Genomic DNA, 19,514 nt, shown 5'->3' with positions numbered 1-19,514 from the left:
TTCGTAGAGCTTTCCCCATTGTGGCTTGGGCAACCGTGGGGTTAAGCCATCCAGGCAGGTACCCACGTGAAATCCATGTCACAATCTATAAGGATCTATAAGAATCTGCTTGATCTTCGATGTATGTAGCCCCTTGAAGTTTCGTTGCAAGTATACTAACTCGAGCGCCGGAATGCTTATATCCATGCAAGAGGATTTGTCACAGTGCGGAAGTCTTCTAATGACGATCTTTAATTGGCTTCTATCAGACTGATTGGACTTTTTGGTATATATATATTTATATATATACATATTTTTCCCCCCTATATATAAATGTACATTTTTCTATTTCATTGAAATTTATGAAGAAAATCTTATAATTAATACGTCTCGTTGAGAAAGACCTGTATGAACAACGGCGATATTATTGATTGCAAAAATCCAGACAATGCTCTCAGCATAGCTGCATAAAATCGTAGATAGATAGATACATATTTACATGTTTATACACATACATATATATAGTTATATATCCACATATATAGCTTTCATGAATCAGTCACGCGCCACTTTTTATAACCTCAGTGTTCGTAGAAGCAAAAAAGAGAGGAAAAAAAAATCGGGTAAGCGATAGAATGTGTCTCGAAGTTTGTTTCTTTCATTTTTCTTTTTTCCCCATATCGGACAAGAAATTGTTGCCTTTGTTTTATTGGCTATAAGCCAAGAAAAATTTTAAAACAAAAAAAAAAAAAAAAAAAAAAAAATGTAGAAAAACTAAAAAAAATTAATTTGGACACTTTTTATTTCACTCTCAAGAAATACGAAATAACGGACGGCACTAAAGCAAAAAAAAAAAAAAAATTAATAAAAAATGGAATTTTTTTTTTTTTTTTTTTTTTTTTTTTTTTTGAAACGGAAATGATTTTAGTTTTAATGGATCGTTAAGGTAAAAACTAATCTGATGCATCTTTGCTTTGGTCGCCGTGTAATGTAGGGATAATTTTCTTAAATTACATCGACTGTCAGTTGACAAAGACTGCTATAGACAGACGGACTCACATGCAATAAGCAATAAAATAAAAAACAAAAATGAAAAAATAAAAAACAAAAGTGAAAAAAGGAAAATTTAACTCATCCATAAAAGAAATTGTGACTCGAGAAAATTACTGACAGCTTGTTTGCTGCTTTTTAGTTGACTTGGAAGATGTAACAACAAACGCAAGATATGCAGAATATCAGAAAATGTTAAAAATGTAGAACGTTGACATTTTCACTTTAGCTGTTTGTTGTTTCACAAAACAAATGCAAAATGAAAAAAACCAAAAAAAAAAAAAAATACATAAAAGAAAAAGGCAGATGAACGCGAGTAGTTATCTATCTGCGAACAACAAAATCAAACATTTTAGCAATCGATAGCATCACTGTTATGTTCTCTGTAAACTGAACCGATTCGAAATTTTGAAATTTCTTTAAAATCTTTTCTTTTTTTCCCTGCCCGAAATAATAAAAAATATTTTTATTAAAAGGTTTATGGATTTATTTTTTTGTTTTACATTTTTCATTCATTCTCATTTAGAACAATTGTTTAGCTCAAAGCTAAGTCGTGGCGTGTGTCACGTTTTTCGATTTTTTCTTCGTATATTTGGCTTAAAGCCAAATCTGTGTATTTACGTGTATACATTTTTATATATATGCATAAACATACATATATATACATATACATGTATTTATGCATGTGCATGTGTTATATATATATATAAAAGTATGTATGTGCATAATATGTACACTTTATACATATGTAATTACATATATATACATAGATATATATTTATATATGTATGTATACGCATAATATGGACACTTTATACATATGTAATTACATATGTATATATATATGTGTGTATATATATATATCTGACGCTTGTTGCTCTTAAAATTTATACTTGGATTGCAATAAAAAAAAAAAAAACTGTTTAATACAAAACATAAAAAAAAAAATGAAACAAAAAAAATGAAAAAAAAGCAGACAACAAATATTTCGCCATATTGCATATTTTTTTTTTTATTTTAAAGATTTTTCTTAAATTACTTTAGACTTTAAAAATTTTATCCGATTGTTTTTTTAAAAATGAAAAAAAAAAAATTGTTTTTTTCTTCTTCTTCTTATTTATTTTTTTGCAAATCTTACTAGAACTTTTTTAAAAGAAAGGAAAACAGATTTTCGCAGACTGTTTGTGTGTGTGCGTGATCTTAAATTGCAAATTTGCTAAAAGAGACTTTAAAAGAAAATCTAAAAACCGGTAACCCACCCTTCAGCAATTTAATACGGTGTCGTTTCAGTTCCAAGATTTCATTGGGAAGAGCTTTTACTTCTTAGACTGTTGTATGTAACATAGAGAGGAAACATTTGTAGCCATTGAAGACTCCGCTGCGTGTATGCAACAAAATGTCAATCAACCGTTTTTTCTCTTCTGACGTTTTAATAGTAAAAAAATTTTTCATTACATTTTCGTTTATTAGCTTCGGCTTTAACTACCTTAAGTATTCTCCGATTTCCATCATAAGCAAAGGTAGTCCAGAGTCGGGTTATATCTTAAAAAGATGCCGAGTAATCTCGTTTATCCATCTCTTGCAAGGTCCGGAATCAGGTTACACCTAAAACCCATGCCAAGTAATCCATAAAAACCTTTTATCCAACTCTTCCAAAGGTAGTCCGGAGTGACGTTATATCTGTAAATCGTGCCATGTAACCGAAAAACTTTTAGAGAATCATTTGCTTGGAAAACATAGTTTAGATTAATTTTTTATAGCATTTGCTGTTTGCATAGTCAAAGTTTGGCAGGAAAGCCACATTTTTTGGGACCAGTAACTGTGATTAACTTGGCAAACAATTGCTAAGAACCATCAATCGATTTGAATCCGTCGTTATTCAAAGAACAAAAAAAGCAAGACAAGGTAATCTTTTTACATGGCATCCGTCCATCCGTCCGTATTAATAGCAAGCAACGCATTGAGAGCACTCAAGTGGGAAGCACTAGTTCTTGTGGCTAACCCTTCAAACTCCTTCCGAGTACTGCTTGTGTAGGTCGATCACTTGCCGAGTAGCGCTTCGGCTCTTACGAAAATATCCAAAAGTAGTTCGATGCTTGGTTTACCTCAAACGAATAATAATTTTTTTTAACTGTTTCTATTCATTTCTTTTTTCAGAAAGTAAATGAAGAAGAAGAACGAACCTTTCCTTTCGTTATTGATAAAAAGCGAAGACTTGTAACTTGAATTTGAAAATAAATATTGTTGCTCTTTACTGTATGAGAGAGAGAACCTTTTTCAAGATGACATTTTACGAGTTGACAGTATGTGACACGTTGACATATCAGTTGAAAGGTTAACGGGTAATGATAATGATGGCTACAGTTGAACTGATAAAGTTACTAATTAGGTAAACTTTTCTTACTTTAAAGCGCTTCGTGCGATTTGTTTTATTTTTCTTGTTTTTACAAAAACTTGACATAAAATATTTCATAAAATTATTATGAAATATATTTTATGGAAAAGTTAAGCAAAAAAAAAAAAGAAAAAAAAAAGAAAAGGAAAAGGAAAACATTAGTCATTAGCTATGACATTTGTGGTGTGGGTGATTTGTTGTTAAACATAAATGTTTTGATTTTATTTTATTTATATAAATAAATTAATGTGTGTTTTATTTTTTTATTTATTTTCAGATTCAGATTTGATGAAATAAATAATTTATGGATAATAGTTGTAGTAATCGTAGTCGTAGTGGTACTGGTACTGGTAGCCTATAATGATGAAATCACTTGAGTTATTATCTGTGGAAAAAAAGAGAAAAATAAAATTGTGATAATATTTGCGGCCATAATTTTTTTTTTTTTCTCTCACACTCAATATTATACAAGAAAGGTTAGTGAAAATTTGACAAAATTTTCTTCTTATTTTTTTTTTTATTAAATTTTCCTTTTAAGCTTTTTTTTTTTCATAAAATGAAACCCATAAAGTACTCTTCTTCAGTTATGGTTACATCTGCCTTTTGTTGTTGTTTTTGTTTATGTAAATTTGGTTAAATTGCTGTAAAATCTGCCTGAAATCTTAAAACATTTGCTCTGCTTTCTGTTTATTTATTTTATTCTTCTTTTTTTTTCGTTTGTTTTTTTATTTGTTTTTTTTTTTTTTTACATTTAATTTGCGAAACTGGCAAGTGTTGCAATTAAACATAAATATTGAAATGGCGACAGTTAAGTGACAGGTGCTGCCAAACACTCTGTGTAGATTACGCATTTATGTGCCTTCTTGTAAAAGTTCTATATGTATTTGTATATATATATATATATATATGGGCACATATATATTTTTATGGCTATGCATATGATGGTTATGCACATGAACAATTCCTAACACATGCTGATCATTAAATTGCACCAGCAAAAGTCATGCTTCGAATTTCTTTACATAATGCATAAAGTTTACACCAAAACGGGGGAAGAATGGACAGCCGCATTAAAGATCTTCTCTGAATTCATAGGTTTTTGTGTAAAACTATAAACTATAAGAAATTTTAACAAAAAAAAAAAAAACCTTACCCTAAACCTAAACCTTTTCTCAGATCAATTCCTAAGACCTCGAGGTATGTTGTCTTTTCGTATAACACGATGACTGCCAGAAAAAAGAGACGAAAGAGAGAGTGATAAAAAAGCGGTGGCCGTGTGTAACCACTGACTATAGTTACGACCAAACTTAATTCTGCAGCACTTGAATTTAAAGCCGCAAACACTGACTTGCGTAGTCACGGTTCGTATCTATGTGCCCGCTACTGCGGTGATCGAATTTTTAAAAAAAATTTTTATTTTCAATCTGAAATTAAGATATATATCAACGTTGCACTTTTCGTTACATTGCCCAAAAATTTCGATTTACTTAACAATGGAAGCAGTTACAGCAAATTGAAAACCTTTTTTTTACCATCTGTTATGACCAATCGCTCAGAATGTGTTTTCCTATAAATGTGACACGGGAGAAAGAAGTGGTGAAAGACTGAAAGACAGAGAGAGAGAGCGAGGTGAGTGAGGGGCAATACTGACTTGGTTGGTCGCAGTTCTTACCTATGTGGCCACTCGAATGTTCTTGCTTATTATTTCCTTTATCCCTTTAAAAATATAAGCAAGCCATTCTTCAAAAGTTACTTCTCTAAATTTTTAATCTGCTTGAACCGCGAACTATAGTTCATACGTAAACAAAAAACTCGTAAGATATTTGAATATTGTTCTTATTTTCAATCTAAAATTAGCATATATCAGCGTTGCGCTTTTCGTTACTTTGCCCAAAAAGGTCCATTTACTTAACTTACTCCAAATTGGAAACCCCAGGAAGTGTCCCGGGATGGCTAGAAAGAAGTGGGGAAAGAGAGAAAGGGAATGTAGGGAATGTTTTATCCAATCCAAAATTGCCAAAGGAAGGTTGCTTGTGATTAAGCGAACGATGTTTTATAATAAAGTAGTCAGTTGGGGTTGTGTTTGAGTTCATTTATAATAGGCTACTCCACTGAACTGCTTTCCCAAAGAAAAGTTCGTTTCACTCCAATTAAGTTCAAAAACTTGTCGAAAAATGGCCGTAAAAAGGCTAAGTTCCTAAGACGGATGTATAGCTGATGAATTTGGGTTGACATCAAAACTGTTGGGTAAGACTGTAATGTTATAACTGCTCTTCCATGCCTTCCTTGTTGACGTGGCATTTCGATAATGACACTGATTCGGCCCATGTTATGTCGCGGGAGTATCAATTCGTGGTTTACATATATACGCATATATATTCCTTCAACCATAGGTGTCATTTTTCTTCATTCTTGGATTTTTAAAGTGTCATCGCGCTGATATTTGACATTTGATAAATACAAATGTGTTGGTTTTCCGGTGCGGAATCTGCAATGTACTCGAAATGCACATAGAATTATGATTTCTTATACAAAATTATTCTGTGATGTGAAAACCCAAGAGAAATACCAAATAGCCAAACAGTCTTTTGCGGTTAAATGAATGGCAGTTTAATGCAGTTTTGGGCTCTAATTGAGTTGGAGATTTTTGATAACGTTGTTGTTTGCTTATTGGCAGTAAATGGATTGACTTTCTTTTGGCTTATATTTGAGACTATGGATGTGAAGGACGTTTATTTTCAGCAGGACGGCGCCACTTGCCACATGGCTCGTAGAACAATGGCATGATTGATTTAAAATATCGCACACCTCTTGATGAAAGATGCTATGCACCTATTTTAAATTGGCCCTAGCTCAGGTGAAATACACCCACGCCGGCAATCAATACTGTAAAATTGTCACCCTATAATAATATCTTATTTAAATTATTAAGTGAAAAATTCGTATCAGAAAATAATGAGTTGTGATGATGAGTATTGCCTTTTCTTATTGAAAAAATTAATGATCAGAAGCACAGCCAGGTTCAAAATAAATAATTATTCAGTTTATTTTTAGGCTGAGAGTATTAATAAGTGGACTTAAGAGTAAGACTTTTTATAGCGGAGATTGCAAAGAAGTTCGTTGTATAACAAAGAATATCAATCAGCAAAGAAGCAACTAAAGATGAAAAGCATACCATGTTTTCGAGTTAAGGTCTTAAAAGCGAACCTAAGTTTAAGTAATTATTACACATATAGCATTTATTATTATGAATTGTGAGGACTATCCCTACCGCGACCTAAAAGATTTATTGTGCTCGCCCGTGTTCCTAATTCTTTAGCTTTAGAGTTCTAATGAATCCCGCCGGCTCGCCGAACATTCGGGTCAAATTCTGCAGGTGGCCCCACATTCACACAGAATATGATAGAACGTCTCATTCGTGCCTTGGCAAAATCTGCATAAATGGGCTTCGGAGGTATTCATATTATTCTGTTGGTACTTGAGAGAATTGTGGCCCGTGTAGAAGCCTGTGATCAAGCGTAGGTCGCTCTTTTTTATACTCCAGTAGTTTAAGTGTTATGCGGGAAGATTTTATAAATTTTTTTGCTTGCCGTTGTCACGCACATTGCTTCCAATGGCAATCCGATTTTTTCTGTGCTTATCGCAAAACCATTCTATTAATATGGCCTCTTGGTACGCCACAGAAAGATTCAGGCCCTAGCCTGATCCCTCGGTCCCTCGTATTAACTACAGATTTAACCTGTCCACTATGGTTCCTCGAACGCCCCATGCTAACTAGGCAGTCAGCCCTACATACATAGTAGCTGTTATGTAAATACCCGCGGCCGCAGTCTCCTTGGATATGGCGACACGTTCGCTGTAAATTGCATAAAATACTTTTTCGCTTACGTTTCTTTGTCGTTTGCTTTATAAAAAGTTTTTAAAAGTTTGATTATAATAATAATTTACTACTCAAGTTAAGGCGGGTGCTTGAGATCATCCAAAATCGAATTGGACAAACGTGCTTTATAATGAACTCTTTAATAAGATTAACAAGTAATCTGTCCGTCCGGCTTTTAATAAATACTGCATGTTATTCATATTAATAAAAGAAAAAAGATAAAAAGAAATAATATTTTTGAAAATCTTTATTTCGTCTTTTCTAATGAACAACTAACGAGCATTCATTATTGCAGTCTTTATAGTAATTATTTTAATGACAAGTGAAAAAATTCTGACTAATAAGAATGTTATGCAGCGCGAAAAAGCATAGAAGTTTTATGAACATCATCATAATTTCCCCAAAACACAAAAAAGGAAAAACTAAAAAAAAAAAAAAACAAAAAACAAAAAAGAGGAAGAATAAGAATATTTGTAGATCTTTGTGTCAACATAAGTATGATTTTTGTTTTATTATTATTTTTTGTTTTTGGCATAAAGTGCTTTAATGACCAAACTAATTGAAAGTTTAGAGAAATAGATTTAAAAAATACTTTTTAAATCATCTCAGGTCTTAGTTATTAAGAAAAAGAAGTAAAGACAGTATAGTGGGATACGGGCCCACCATTACATTCCCGACATCAATTCGTTTAATGCAATTGTTCGTCCAACGACTTTTCAAAACAATTCATTGTATGGGAAGTGATCGAAAAATTGGGGAGAAGCGAATCATTTTCAATAGTATTCGTCCTTGAACAAATCATATGAAAGGATCACAAAGTTCACAATCGATAGATTGAACACAAGAAAACACACCAAACAGACGGACAAACAATGTTAAATCGATTCTCTGTTAAATCGTGGCTCTGAATCCGGTATAATAAAAGGCGAAAAAAGTATAGAAAAATTTATTTATATAAATTTTTCGATATAAATATATATAAAGAATTTTCAAAATAACATCTTATATTGGAAGTGGCTGGCGAAGTGTTTAGGTCCGAATCATTTCCAATAGCGTTCGTCCTTGTGCCCAAAACATATCTTAATCCCTGAACACAAGAAAATAAAACGGACAGACGGACAAATATGCCTAAATGAATCTGAATCGATAAGGAGAATAAAAGGAGACTTAAGCGCTCGTGACCAAAACTCTCGATAGCCTCGAGCATTGATGTAATGTGGACTATAGGGTGCTTATGTGTAGGTACATCGTGAGCATGTGTTCTACAGAGGTAAAAGAGATATGTTCACTTTACCAGGACCATAGTCGAGCATTCTCGTCCCATCTTTCCGTCCTGCAGTTGCCCGCACATCGTACGACGACTCCATCTTTTCATCCCTTTCTACCTATAACCCTTCCCGATCACTGTCGTACTCGCACGTATAAGGGGCATACCCTAAATGGTTGGTTATATACCAAAAAAAAAAAAAAAGAATATATATATTCGTATACATATTATATATGCGACATTTCCTAGTGTTGCATACACATTGATAAGATAAATGTATTCCTAGCTTCTGGCAAACGGTATTAAAACTCCACCGTCGCCAAGCTTTCTCAGTGCTCTCATCTACGCGTCATGGAATTGCCTGCACGTCGTGCGGCACATTACCGCGACTCCGTCTTTCCGTCCCTCTCTACATACCACCCTTCCTGACTACTGTCGTGCTCGCACGTATAGAATGCATCCCCTGAGTCACTGATCACATAAAAAAATATATATATACATATTATATTTACACCTTTCCTAATGTTGCATACATATTGAAGAGATAAATGTATTCCTAGCTTCTGGTAAGGGATATAAAGAATCCATCGACGATTAAAAAGGAATTATGTTCGCAAATGAAACTTTTTTTTTTTGTATTTGAAAAAAACCACTTGTAAGTAAACGAACCGGAAAGTGAATGAAAACATAAGAAAAACAAGGAATAAAATCTTAAGGAAAAACAAATGAAAAAAAAAAAAACTAAAATAAAATATTCTTTAATCACATAATGTGTTGGCGAAGTTCAATCAGTAGCCAAAGTCAGATTTAATTACATTCGTACGATTTCCTGAAACATAAATACCTTCGAATATTTTACATTCAATGCAATTAAATCCAAACGTTGCTCTACAATACATGTTCGTATTTAAATTTAGTTGTGCGCCACTGGACGTACAACAATAAATGGCATCATATTACTTTCAACGACCATGTCTTTATAAAGACGAGCGTGAAGAAAATTATTAAACAAAACTAAAAGAATCTTTATGAAACAGACACACACAAACACACACACACATACACAAACAAGCACAATAATTGAAATTAAAGAACGCCTAGAGATGCATTTGTAGAAAACAAAAAAAAAAAATAAAAAATAAAAAAAACAAGAAATGGGGGAGTTTTATATTTTAAGTGACCTGAAAGAGTTGAACGAGCAAGCTGCCAACGCTTTCTATAAACATGTACATCATCTAGACGATTTTATCCATCCATGTATATACATACATACATACATAAAAGCATGAAAGCATAATTTAATGCTTGATATGCTGTACATCAGTTAAAATGAAAAACTTAACAAAAAAAAAAAAACTAAACAAGAATAAGAAGAAAATTCTCAACCATTCAGAAAACATAAATTTTCAAAAATCCTACACAAATATTAATACATATGTCGTCGTATGGTTGCCTGCGTAACTGCGACTGTTGGCATTCTCCATCAAAGACTCTGTCTTTTCAAATTTTTGTTCCTTTTGTCTGCTGTTTATGACTGAAAGCAGCAAACTAAGCAAATGCTCTGCGTGTATGTGTGTGTGTGTGTGTGTGTGGGGTATGTGCCTAAATCAAAATAATTATAATAATAGTAATAATAATAATAATAATTATATTGTTTACGTGTGATGATTATAAACGTAATAAAATTATTATTATTTGTTGTTATTATTTTTATAATTGTTTTTTTATTTTTTTTAATTTTTTAATTTTTTATTTTTTTCATTTAACTCACTGAAATGTTTTGTTTCTTTCTCTTCTAGTCATAAATTTTTATACGTTTATATGTATGTATGTAAAATTCTTATTGTATATAGGTGCTTGTAAATGTTTATTGTTTGGAAAACACAGACAATTTTGTTTCTTTAGTCATCGCGATTGTATTGAGCGAAGAAAATTGTGTTTTGGCCTTTTGCCTAATATACCGCAATTTTTCATATCTCCCGCACACTTCCGCGATCCCCATCTTATCACTTGTTGGTCATTTTATGTGATGCGCTACAAAGATTTGAATAATCATTAAATTGAAATCGTCTGTGAAATGAATTAAATAAGAGACAATTGATCGTCTTCGGAACGAACCTTTGATACATCCATCCATTCATCCATCCATCCATCGCATCTAAAGGGGAACATATTAAATCGCCTGCGGAATGAATATTTTATATCTAGTGGCGAAAGTTATCGTATGAAAGAGTTCGCTCACCTATCATTTATAGGGGGTGCATATTTATATATGTATATTTTTTTTAAAATATATATATGACCAATCAGCCAGGGGATGTCGCCTGTTCGTGTAGCACGGTGACGATGAGAAAAAAATGACGAAAGAGAAAGAGATGAGAATGTTATGTATGCCCACTAGGTAAGCGTTACGCCTTGACTGACTGAGCACTCACTATGGTTACTGCCAAACAAAACTCTACCGCAGTTGAGAGTCGAATTTTCGAAATATTAAGGCTTTGGGAAAAATCTAAGCCATCACCTTAGAAAAATCGCTTTGTTGCGTTCGTAATTTACTTTAGTACGCCGCTTTAAAAACCGTCGTTATATATACATACGTATATAGTATTAGTTTTCAACTAACTAGTTTTTTACTATCCTGCTGCCTCAAGGGAATCAAGGGAATAATTGGTTTTGGAAAGACTTTTTGATAGCCTCCTATACAAAGGTTTTGAAAATGTGTAAAGTATACTTCCGCTTAAACTGACCCAGATACATAATAGATTTCGAATAGTTTCCAAAGTTTCAAATACAACTTTAATAACTAGGGGCTGTTGGATGGATGCCTGCCGAAGGCGCACGCGGTGTGAAAGCTCAACGCCTCGAATTTACATTTTTTTTTGCAAAACTCGTTGCCCCGTATCGTCCCACTCGTTGCCGCGACGAAACGTAGGTCTTTGAGTACTAGGCATGGTCGCATTTTTGGTGAGAGAGCGAGGCCCTTTCTAAAGCCCTGTACCAGCTCACGAAGCTTAAGCTCTTCCGGGAATTTGGGATAACCACGGTCACCACGAAACTTCCGCCAATGCCTGTTCCCGCTGTTAGGCCGAAACTGGAAGATTGCGTCGGGGTCTCCTGATGCCCGTGGCACCAAATATAAAAGAAACTAAATTAATGAGAGAAGAAATAATAAAAGCCTTCGGTTGCACTATGCATCAGTTCCCATATCACCTGAAACTCGTTATTGGATAGAAGCTGCAGATGAAATGAAAGTAAAGTTAGAATAGTTTTCAAAACGTGGCGAGAAAACGTATCAACAAATTTGTGATAGAAATTATTCTCTTCGTCACCCGTAGTTAATCTCGAAATGCGTCAAGAACAAAGCCATACTAGAGGAGGGTAGATAATCGCTTTAAGAGCAACATTTTCATACTAATCACTTAGGATGAGTACATGAATCATATTGGAATTGATTTTTGACCCGCCCTTCATCTGTCAAAATCGGTTCGCAGTGAGAAGTTTTGTTATTCATCACTGGAACATTTGAGGACAAGTTTATACTGAACACTTAAATTAAACTTTGAATTTGGAACGAATTTTCTCGTACCCTTTAAAGTAACCTATTGATATGGAATCAAGCTTTATGTACATATACAGCCTTTGTTGCGGATGTAACTGCTACATACGGATTTTTATTATTAGCAATGTGCATAAATTTTGAGGATTTCCACAGGATGGCATATTTTTTGTACATTACCCTGTTGAATAGTATTGCATCGATATTTAAAATGTGAGACATGAGCATACACACGTATACAGGGGAAAATTTTCAAGCACGATAATGTCCTGTCATATATCATCAAATAAAGATCAGCCTCATATCTACGTATTATTTCCCTAGGCGCCGGATACACTAGACATAGTTTTTTTCCTTCCTTCTTTACGATCTATCCCAGGTTTATTTATTTTTCCAATTCATTTTATCGCCCTCTGCGATAAACGAAGAAACCTGTCATCATGACTTTACACGGTATGGCACGGTACTCCTTCGATTGATGGGTTGTTTACGGATCAAATCCATAATCCTATTGTCTGCAATGGAGCTTATCGTGATGTCGTATTAGTCACGACTCATTGTTTCACAGACGTAATAAATGCAGCAGCATATGACAATGTTGACCTGAAACCAACCGTACAGTGACGTTGAAGGGAAGTGCTTACAGCAACTTATAAGGCAAAAATAATTTTATAATTTCCTACACACCCTACGCCACACTGTCTAACACAGCAGTTATTTTTGCACGAATTACTATTATGGGTTAATTTTCATCACCACATATTAATACTTGGGCTTTTCTACTCTTCAAAGGGTCAATTATCGTGAAAATCCTTATTAGGGTAGGATCCAAAATATAGGCTGAGATTGTCTAAGTTTGGTATAATTAAGAAGCGTAGGAAATGATACTTTTTTGCCATATGAACATCAGTTCCCGTTCAAAATTTGCCCCAGCTGGTCCAAAGTTTGCCTACTAATTTCGAATGTCAAAATATTACTTCTTAGCCACTTTTGCGAAGAGAAATTTTATAAATAACAATTTTTTTCCATAGAACGACTTTTCACAATAGGCCGTTATATGGAGAGTAGTCGAACATGTGGACCGATTCGAACCATTTTCAATAGCCTTCGTCCTTGGACCAAAACACGTCACTGTACTAAATTTCATCAAAATATCTCCAAAATTGTGACCAGTAGGTTAATTAAAAATTTACATGGACAGACATCAGACGGACAGTCAGGCTTAGATCAATTCAGGTTATGATTCTGAATTGATGGGCATAATAAAAGGTGGGTCTACCTTAATCTCATCTGCATGTTACATGTGTCCGCAATAATTTAATATACTCTGTACTATAGATGGTGTAGGGTATAATAATTCTTAAATGGACTTCCCATTTAACTCATTATGATTGGGTAACATCAAAGATTTCAAAGGTCTAGGCATCTTCATCTTCTTCTGTCAGAAGCATTGAACGAAGATCATAACTGCTTTGGAATCAGATTTTCTTTCTTTTTATTAACATGTTACCAAAGCATCGATCAGTATAGGATATCTTCGTTTAAAAATTACCAAGAATGAAAATTAAACTACACATAGCAAAATTAATGGCTGCAGTGTTGATTTTATTCGAAAACAAAAAAACACCTCTTAAAAATTTAGAAAAATGTGTAGGCAGACATATATATGTATGTTTTTTTTTTTTTCTGGTGACAGAAATATAACAGACGTCAAGTCATCATGTAAATCGGTTAATATGTTTGCCCATAAGATGGACTCACCGAGCATAAAACATTTCATAAATTAATTTTACGATCGATGTGTGACAAATTTCCAAACCCTAGGCGGTATCGTGCACTCTTGCTTACCTCATCGCAGCTAAGGAGTATATTAATCTCGTTATTCCGGTTGCAGGAGTTGATATAATCAATCATTAACGCAAATATTGTGAAAGACATTTTAGTTGTACGTCTTCGTCACTCCTATTCGTTTGTCCGTCTCTTGTTTATCCGATATTCCGTAAGTTCGTTCGTCTGTCACTTTGCGGCAACCCTGTAGGTTTTGTAATAGAAATAGTTGACCGAAATCAAGAATTCAATGTTACATTGCGTTTGAAAGCGTCGTTTAAGAATCGGAACAGATTATGTTATATCTAAATAGCATACTATCTGTAGCGATTTATTTAAAGAAGCGCGCAAGGTTTTCAAGGTTGGATATCTCTTAAAATGTACATAATACACTTTCTACGATCGATATCACTGTAATTGAGAAAAGCAAAAAAAAAATGTATTACTTGATCTCCCTTTTTATTAAGTGGCACATAGCCTATTAGAACTATCTGCTTACAGACATATGCTAAAGACAAGGCAAGAAATCCTATTGCTGTGATAGATAGTTCTAGCACGTGATCAAGTTTGAGGTTTTTTACAACTTTTGATCTTCTCTTTGATCTCTTATAATGCATGCAAGGTATGAAATTGTCTTTATGACTGCATTTCTATGGAAACATCTTTAAATCCCTATAGTCAATTTTCCTCTATCTGATTTAGTTTTCGAGAAATACTTAATTTTATCAAAATAGGTCAGATTTATCCATAATTTTTAAAAATCATCACTGTCGGAAAAATGAAGAGAAACAAGTTGAAATTTGACAGAACTAGTCATTGGATGTCTCAGTTTCTCCTATATTGTACATGTGAATGTGCGTAACCATCTGTGGAGTGTATGTGGGACAAAGATTTAAAAAGTCCCCCACTATTTGCTCGAACTGACTCCGATCTTCTTCAAGTGGCGCTAAAAATAATATCTAGTCCCTAGTCAATATTTGAACAGACTTTTGAGTGACGTACAGACATCATACCGTTACATAAGAGATTAGATTAGGTTAAGAGATTTTGCGATTGTAGAGATTTTTCAAAAAATCATGAGCCCAACATGGGTATGTATGTATGTACCAACTGGGTAGGTATGCCTTTGCAGAAGATCGGCAGTTTTAGTTTTCATTCCATCTTAGCTAAAGATATCTCATCCATAGATCCTATATTTTTGGTTCAAGAATAAGAATCAACACTATGCAAAAAATTATCGTGGAATCCCTTACGCGCCCCGTCCTTATATGTTCTTTATAAATGCAAATGCGACGCTGGTCCGGAAGAAGTGCAGGTAGAGCAATGAGGTAAAAAACAGAGAGCAACGTTTGCATATGTGTGACTTGAAAGTCAAGATATCTTGAGGCGTTTAAGTAACCAAAATGTCGACAATTGAAACATACTCCTGTGCTTTTAATTTAAAGAAGACTTGAATTGCCACTAGACTTAGTAACCAAGAGCGAAACCGATAATAATAAGTTATAGAGAAGAAGAAAATATACACTTTTATCCAGTATCGATTATAGCTATCGTCTTAACAATGATCTTGAGGTTACCTTAATAAACCAAATTGTCTTTACCTACCTAATAAGAAGTTTGAAGTTTTAAAATGCTTTATATAGATCGTAAGATACCTACTTTGAAGAAGCGGAAAATTGAAATAAAAATGATTTCACTAATAAAACCACAACAACAACAACAACAGTAAAATTGTCAAGTAAAGTTTCAAATTTCCTAGAGATGGAAAGAATCCAAGCACATCTATTTGAAATAAGTAGGTAGCACAGGCAGGCATGTTAATGGAAATTCAAATATTAATGGAATACCTAATGCATAACATGTATGTATGTATACATGTATGAGATGAAGGCGATATTAGAAATATTGATATGAATCAAAGGCATGATTCAAGCGTAAGATTGTCTAGAAACAAAATGGCTGTTGGCAACGTTGCTATCAAGCTACTCGTCATGGCAGGGGATCGCGTACACGGTATAAAATATCTACACCTCTCTCTCGTAACACCTTTATCCATCCATATAATAAACTAAACATAGTGTGTCTGTGTGTGTGTGTGTGTGTGTGTAAGTTATCATATGCTAATGCTATGTTAGTATGTGTCAATATTTTACTCAATTTTGTAAACAGCGTCTGCGCATTAGACATTCACCTCTAACTAAATGAAAAGATCATCAACGAATACATGCTCATCGGTAGCGAAATCGTGAAAACACTCAGACTAAATATAGAATTTCCTGAACGCTTCAAATACACATAGACGTGAACGAAATGATGTATTGACTCAATACTAAAGCACCTTCAAAGATCGCATGCATGTGTATTGTATTGTATTCTCACATGCGAATTGTTTTCCCTCTAACTGTACATATTTTTTTTTTTTTTCTGTATGTATTGCATGCATTTATTTATTTATTTATTTTTTTTACTCATTATACGCCATGTTTGCTAGGAGCAGGCGAGATCGCTTTGTTTGTGTACTAGGTGTACGCGTGTGTTTGTATGAGCATCATATATATGTATATATATATATTTTTTTTTTCAGTTTTTTGCTTTCTTGTTTTACCTCTTCTTCTGTGTATAAGTGTGCGCACGGGAGAGATATATTGCTTTTACTTCGTTGTTTGGTGTGTATATTCTGGTGATTAAATTACATAGATTTTTTGTTTTCATTTATTTATTTATTTATTTATTTTAATTTTCTTCTTCGCCCATCTTACGTTCTTTCCCTTTGTTTTTACAGCGCAATATATATTTTTTTCTTTTATAATTTCCTTTATATTCACTATCCAGTTTACGTATATATACATATGTGTATATGTATTTAAATTAAAAGCATTCATACATAGTTGCTGCCATTTTGTTATTGCCAATAATTTTGTGCTTTTTTTTTATTTCTCTCTTTCGACATATGTTTGGCATCATTTTTCTTTTTATTCTTCACAATTTATTTGCATATAATTCGCCTGTTGCTGGTGGTTGATATTATTTGCAATTTTTTCCCGAGAGACACCTACACTTCTACATAAATACATACATTAATACCTATAGATATATATATATACGCATTTCAGATATTTTTTTTTTTTTAAAAAAAAAAATTTAAAAAATTTTTTTTTTTTTTTTTTTTTTTTTTTTGTTTATATTACAATATTGAATCGAAAAAGTTATTGAAATATATATTTTTTTTGTAATCGAAATTTTAGAAATCCTTCTACGAAGAACAGTTGTCTATATATTCCAAAAACAGAAAACGAAAATTTTCTTTTATTTTTCTTTGAGTACTTTTTTCATACAAACAAATTAAAGGCAAATGGTTTTTTTTTTTTTTTTTTTTTTAAAAAATTTTTAGATTTCTCTGGATGATTATAGTCTAACGCACAGAGATCTTATCAGACTCTTATTATTGCTTCAAGAAGCATCCGTCGTCCTTGTATTCATCTGATTAAAGGATTTTTAGTTATAACTGCCATTCATGGGATCGAGTCTCTAAGAATTCAATTTTATTACTGACTTCATGATGACATCACCTTTTCCATTTAAAACTAATCGGTAAACGGTAATTGTTGCCATGTTGAAATATATTTCATTGGTAGCATCGTGAAGTTTGACTTGTTGACCGGATCAACCATAACTGTTTTATTTATTAGAGTTTAATATCGTCTTGTGAGCATTAAAAATGGTATAACTTTTCTAAATTTAGGTAAAAAGAAATCCGCAAATTGTATTCGCCTTATACCTGTGTTATGATTAAATTGGTATTGCAAGTTATTATGAGATCTGCATTAGAGGGTCTTGGATGGGTTCTAGTTTCTTTTTTTTCACTCAGGGGATGTCTCCTATTTGCCTAATACAGTGATCATCGGAAAGGAGGAAAGGGAAAGAAATAGCTAGAGATAGTGGCCGGAGCAATTTTACGCCTTTAAACCAACTGAGCAAAGAAAACTGTATCGCCATGGCGTTTTGAACACACCAACGCTGACTTGGTAGACGCAGTTCTCACTTACTCGGCTATTTAGACGCTACGTCTTCATTTGCAGAATGTATAGAAAAATGTGCAATATTCTGTCTTGTTTACCTTATGGGTAACAAGTAGGAAACGTTAAAAAGTTTAAAAAAAAAGAGAAAATTGGCGCTTATAACTTTGCGAGAGCGTAGCTGATTTTTCACTCTTTCAAACATGGATAGCAGAGTTCTCCATAAAATAAATTTAGAAGATTTCCGATTTCTATCCGTCATAATTTACGAGTGATGGGCAGAAATCTACAAATTTCGCTTAGGGAATAAGAGATGCTTTCAGCTTACTGTGGGCGTGTCCTATGCCAATACTAATCTAAGTGTTAGAGTTTCTAACACGTCTGTCAAATTTCAAGTTGATATCTTAATTTTTGCTGCCAGAAAGATATTAACAAGACAAACGCTGCCATAGACATGCAGATAGACAAATATATTTAAATCAATTCAATATTTGTTGCTGGTCGTGTGTATATGTATTTTATTGTGTTTCTTAAGCTTACTTAAGTTAAGTAGCAAACAACTTGACACTATCAATATACCTTCATACTTTGGTGATGGGGATAAGAAGATATATTTGTATATTTATATGTATATATAAAATAATATACATGTATGATGTATATAACTATGTGCATATTGATTTTGTTCATATAAAAATGATCCAATCGATTGATCCGGATTGTTTTCATGTAATATTTGCCTAAAGTCAGGGGTAGACAATGATACGCGAAACCCCGTAAATTCTTATGTTAATCAAGATGTTATGTACAACTAAATATGTGTCGGTATTCTTTACAACGGTTACATAAGCTTAAGAAATAATTTTACATGCTCATCATCGCGTGCGTAGAGTGTTCCAACAGTAGTTATTATTTTAAAGAAACCAATCAACGTAGCTCGTGGTTAAGAACAACTCTTATTACAGTCCCTGACTTATTAAAAAAAAGAAGTTAAAAGTACTGTAAGTAAGCCAGGGTTACAGTTATTCTTATCATAACTTTTCAAAATAAGACGTTGTACGGGAAGTGATTGAAAAAGTGGTCCGATTCGAACGATTTTCAATAGCGTTTGTTCCTGGACCATAAAGCGTCGATGTTTCAACTCAAAACATTACAAAACTTACGATGGATGACTTGAATACAAGAAATTCAGCGGGACAGACGGACAAAAAAAGCTTAGATCGATTCAGAAAGAAACACTGAATCGATAGTTATATTATAAAAGGCCGGTCCGTCTCAAGTATGTCCGGGTGTGCCTTAAAAATCGTGTCCTCTTCAACACAAGGAAAATAAGACAAAAAGATGGACAGACAATATAGGTATAATAGTAAAAGCTAAGTCTATCTCAGGTCTTTCTAGGTATTGCATACACCTCAACGATCTTAATATACTCCTGCACAGTGTATTGTGTAGAGAATAAAAAAAAAAAATTTTATTCAAATTTTTACTATTTTCAATGTTATTCTGTTTTCTCTTTGACCGTTTGTTGCCGTGTTTTTAAGATG

General features: G+C 33.2%; 1 long non-coding RNA gene across 1 annotated transcript in view; it reads left to right on the top strand.

The window, feature by feature from the left end:
• Positions 1 to 19,514, top strand: part of LOC119641385 — a 72,980-nt gene that overhangs the window by 16,392 nt on the left and 37,074 nt on the right. Inside the window, exon 2 of the long non-coding RNA XR_005247823.1 lies at positions 3,702 to 3,900. This is a non-coding gene — a long non-coding RNA (uncharacterized LOC119641385). The remainder of the gene's footprint in view (positions 1 to 3,701; positions 3,901 to 19,514) is intronic.

This window comes from Glossina fuscipes, unplaced genomic scaffold (assembly GCF_014805625.2).
Source record: "Glossina fuscipes isolate IAEA_lab_2018 unplaced genomic scaffold, Yale_Gfus_2 148, whole genome shotgun sequence".
Classification (NCBI taxonomy): Eukaryota; Metazoa; Arthropoda; class Insecta; order Diptera; family Glossinidae; genus Glossina; species Glossina fuscipes.
Note: the sequence above shows the minus strand (reverse complement) of the source record. Positions and strands in the feature narration are given on the sequence as shown.